The sequence below is a fragment of the Phacochoerus africanus genome, chromosome 10, assembly GCF_016906955.1.
Source record: "Phacochoerus africanus isolate WHEZ1 chromosome 10, ROS_Pafr_v1, whole genome shotgun sequence".
NCBI lineage: Eukaryota > Metazoa > Chordata > Mammalia > Artiodactyla > Suidae > Phacochoerus > Phacochoerus africanus.
In genome coordinates this window covers 97,042,053-97,047,425 of record NC_062553.1, presented here as the reverse complement: position 1 = coordinate 97,047,425, position 5,373 = coordinate 97,042,053, and positions in this window count along the sequence as shown.

Here is a 5,373-nt window from a genome sequence, read left to right as displayed (position 1 = left end):
GAGCTTTATTTTCCTTGATTCTAACTTTATTAATAAGCAGAGTATTGTTTTTGTCAGAATTGAGAACTGGCTTAAAAATATAAAACAGAGTTTCTAAGGCTTTTTCAAGAGTACAAAGTTGTAGAAGTCTTGTTGTAGAAGATAGAACACTGGAAATCCTCAAGATTTTTAAGCTTTATTGGGTAAATGAATGTTAACCTAGTGGAGATAAACTAAAGAAAGATTTTGTGAGGCTGTGAGTGGGCAAAACCAAAATGGGGTATGTGAATTTCCTGGTACAGGGCAAAATAATCCAAACTATACTTTTTAATACATGGTGTTATCACTTGAGAAAAAAATTAACTCTTGGAAACTCAACATGTTTTCTTGCAGTGGTCAACATAACACCAAAAGTTATAGGAACAGGAAGTTGTGGCTGAGTGGGTTACCAGCCCAACTAGTATCTATGAGGATGTGGATTCAATCCCTGGCCTCGCTCAGTGGGCTAAGGATCCCACATGGCTGTGAGCTGTGTTGAAGGCCAGCAGCTGCAGCTCCAATTTGACCCCTAGCCTGGGATCTTCCATATGCCATAGGTGCAGCCCTAAAAAGCAAAAAAAAAGTTATAGAAACAAAATAGAAGATATTTTCTTTTCCTTCTACACTATCAGTAGTTCTGTTTATCACAACAAAAGGAAGATTTAAGATGGTCCAAAGAAAAACAATTAAAGTAATAAAATATTAGGAATAGTCTCCTATATAAAGATTAAAAAAGATAAAAGTTATCAATTTGTTCAGGGTCATGCTTAGAGAAATGAATTCTTTAAAATCCTGAATGGCATGGATAGAGGGCAAAAGTCTATTCTTTGAACCTGGAACATGTATATAGTTAGGACAGAGGAAAATAAAATGTTATTTAGGGGAATGAAACTGAACACACAGTGCCTACCAACCACACAAACTGTCTAATAAAGCTGAAAGCTTGGAAGGAGGTTTTTTTGTTTGTTTGTTTGTTTTTGTTTTTGTTTGTTTGTTTGTTTTGTCTTTTTGCCATTTCTTGGGCCGCTCCCGCAGCATATGGAGGTTCCCAGGCTAGGGGTCTAATTGGAGCTGTAGCTGCCAGCCTATGCCAGAGCCACAGCAACGCAGGATCGGAGCCACGTCTGCGACCTACACCACAGCTCACGGCAACGCCGGATGGTCAACCCACTGAGCAAGGGCAGGGATCAAACCCGCAACCTCATGGTTCCTAGTCAGATTTGTTAACCACTGCACCACGACGGGAACTCCTTGGAAGGAGTTTTATTTAAGAAGAGAAACTAGGAAGATAGGCACCAAACCATAGTGGACAAGAAGGATTGCCAGCCACCTGATAGCAGTGAGTAGGAAAGAAGTAAGTCAAATGTGAGAAATCAAAACCCCCAGGCTTGTGCTATGACAAAGTATAGAATATATACGTAAGCAGTATCTGTGAACAGGAACTCCAAACCAAATAATTAATTAAAGCTGTTCTAGGACCAGGAGGACCTTCTCAGGGCTCTGACAGAAACAATTAACAAAACCTCTCTGGGACACTTCTATAACCCAGGGCACATGAAAATCCTGCAGAAAAACAAGTAACCTTACTGAAGATTAATTCAAGGTGAAAACACAAATCATGTGATTCCTCACAAGGACTACGTGGCAGAGTTGGTAGATACAAACAACAATCAGAATTAGCACCCCAAGAGCTGAAGTACCCTAAAAGAGACTATACAAAATTAGAATGTTTAAAATGATTAAAGAAAAGGATTATTTTACTTTTTAAGACCACACCTATGGCATATGGAAGTTTCCAAGCTAGGGGTCAAATCAGAGCTGCAGCTGTTGGCCTACACCACAGCCACAACAATGCAGGATCTGAGCCTCATCTGTGACCTATGCCACAGCTTGCAGCAATGCCAGATCCTTATCCCACTGAGAAGGGCCAGGGACCAAACCCAAATCCTCAAACAGAGATTGTCAGGACCTGCCAAGTGACAGTGGGAACTCCCAAAAGATTTTTTAAAGGAAGCAAAATAATATAAATACCGTAGTATGAAAGAACAGACAAGTTTGAAAAAACATCCAAAAATGATAGTGCTAAGAGTCATAGAAGTTAGAAAGACACTCTACACATTCTTTTTTTTTCTTTTTTTTTTTTCAGGGCCACACCCGAGACATATGGAGGTTCCCAGGCTAGGGGTCTAATCAGAGCTGTAGCTGCTGGCCTACAGCACAGTGGGATCCTAGCTGCATCTGCGGCCTACACCACAGCTCACGGCAACACCGGATCCTTAACCCACTGAGTGAGGTCAGGGATCAAACCCACATCCTCATGGATCCTAGTCAGGTTCATTAACCACTGGGCCATGACAGGAACTCCCACCCTACACATTCTGATAGATCCAGGAGAAACTGAAAAGAAGGGATGAGCAACAATAATCAAAGGACAAGAGCTGAGACTTCTCTAGAGACTAAAAAATTCATTTATTCTCAGGTTAATAAAAATTTCTGAATAAATTTTTAAAATTCCACATTAGAAGATAACAAAATATCAAAAAATAAAACTAATTACTGAAAAAGGAACAATATTTTGACTCATCAATAATAATAGATGTCAAAAGATAGGGACAGTTACTGTCAATCAAGAATTTTGTTTCAACTAAATTATTATGCAAAAGTTAAGGTAGGAGTTCCCGTTGTGGTACAGCGGAAACAAATTCGACTAGTAACCATGAAGTTTCAGGTTCGATTCCTGGCTATGGTCAGTGGATTAAGGATCCAGTGTCGCTGTGGCTGTGGCACAGGCCGGCAGCTGTAGCTCCATTTTGGCCTCTAGCCTGGGAACCTCCATATGCCACAGGTGTAGTCCTAAAAAGCAAAAAAAAAAAGTTAGGGTAAAGATTTTCAGACAAAAACAAAAAACCAGCAGTTCACCATTCAAAGACTTTTACTGACAGATTGACTGAAAGAAATATGAACCCAGAAGGAAAGAGGGATACAAGAGCAATGAAGTGAAAAATCGGTAAACATACTGTTAAACCTAAATTAAACACTGGCTGTAAAAGATTTTTGGTACAAATAGCTTGGGGAATTTGAGAATAATTAAGCCTCTTTCTCACTTTGCTTTGGAGCCTACATTCTTAGCCCTTGAATTTTTTCAGGGGCAGGCCCCAATGTGGAACTAGGTATATTATATAACTAGGTAGATAAGTCTGCTTAATTCTGGGGTGCAGTAATTACAAACCCATTAACTCATTTCTCTAATATCAGTGTTTTCATTTAAGCTGATTTTTTTAATCTCCAGTGTCCATTCTTCTAATTGTTTGAAAATTCAAGTAAAAATTCAGCAAAAATGGTATTTAGAAGGAAACTTATGGCTGTAAATATATGTATTAGAAAATGAGAAAGACTGAAAATTAATGAGCTAGGTGTTACACTCAGGAGACTAGAAAAAAATAAAATATAGAAGGAAATGTTAAAGAACAGATGAAACAGAAAACAAAGACATAACACAGAAGGCATTATAGAAGTCGAGGAAACCAAAAACAGGTTAAGAAACCACTAGTGATAGGAACCAAGAGATTCAAATAAACAATATTAAGAATGAGAAAGTTGGACAAAGAGCTATAGGAGAGTTTTTTTTTAAATAAATGAATAATCAGGTATGTCAACAAATTTGAAAACCTAGATGAAAGGGTCAATTTTTAATTAAAATGTAAATATTCAAGATATAATAGGAAAAAAAACCCCACAGACTATACCAACTAAAGAAACTTAACTTATGGTCATAAATCTATTAGTAAGCCCCAGTCCAAGATAGTTTTCAGGTCTGTCTTACCAAAACTTTGCCAGAGGAAAGAATAAGGAAACCTCAACGTCTCTGAAGCCAGTATAGTCTTAATATCAATGAAAAGAGTAAAGAAGGACAAATTAAATCTTACAAGCATTCTAAATAAAATAATCACCCGCTAAATCCAGTGTATCTAAAAACAGAACCAATAAGGATGGCCTAGTAGACTTATTTCTGGATTTCAGGGATATTTGAAAATCTATTAATATTATTCACATTAACAGATTTAGGGAGAAAAATAAGATCACTGCAATGGATGATGAGTGGCATTTTAGTATGCACTTATGAGAAAAACTTAGCAAGGAAAAGATAATTTTAGCTTTTTTTACATCATAAGCATAGAAGTGTTTCCTTTAATATTAGGCATGAGACAAAGGTGATCACCACTACAGCTTATATTCAACATTGTAGTGGAGAGCTTAGGCAGCATTATTAAGAAAAAAGAAGTAGATTAAAAATGAAAAAAATTATTTCCCAGACTGTATTGTTGTATACACAGTAAATTCAAGAAGCCATACAAATACTAGAAATCATGAGAAAACATCAGGGTTGCTGGATACATTAACAATATACATAAATCAACATAATTTCTATAGTCTAGCCTCAACTGGGCATACCTATCATGTATTGGCTCTTTTGGTGCCAGGCACTATGGCCATGCTCACTTTATTTAATAATAAAAGTCGGTTTATTTGTCTTATTCATTTCAATCGATTTTGAACCTGGGACTTGGATAATTAAGTAACTTGGCAAAGGTCCTACTGATAATAAGGCGAGCCTGGGAGTACAGCCCGTCTATGTGATCCCCAAACCTGTCTTGCTTTTAGCCAGTAGGTGCTCTCATTTCCTTCCAATAATTGTAAATAATGTGGTGATGATAACCCCTTGCTACTAACCCCGTTTCTTTTTACTCTGATATTTTCAGTGTTTTTTAATAGGAAAATTATTCTCACACATTCAAGTTGTACAGGTGGCATGGAGAAATAAATGATCCTAGGAGAATTTCAGACTATTTTGTAATAAATTGATAAATCAGGAACACCCTGGAAAATGGCAAGTACTAGGAGATCTGGTGGACCTCACCGGCTGAGTGGCAGAGAATTACCTTTCCTATCCCTTGTCCCGCACCCCATCCTTACACTCAGCATCATCGAGGGAGACACCAATGATACAGTTACGACTGGCTTAAAGGGACAGACTCATGATTGGCTTCAGGGAGAAACCTTATTTTTAAATCTTGACCAATGGAAACCTCTTTATATAAAAAAAGAGGGAGCAGGTAAAAAGATGATGGCTGAAGGGGGAACCGAGGAGAGGGGTAGAAGCCTTGGGCTGCAGCAGCACTGGGGCCCAGGTTCTGTTGGGAGCTGCGGTACCCAATCCCAGTGCTACTCACGCAATGCCTGCTGGGAGGTGCGGTCGCAACACCTGCCGCGTCGGAGCTGACAGAGGATGGCGTCGACGCGAGTTACTCCTCCCGTGTGCTTGTGAGATGGAAGGGAAGTGTCATTCTTTAAGGC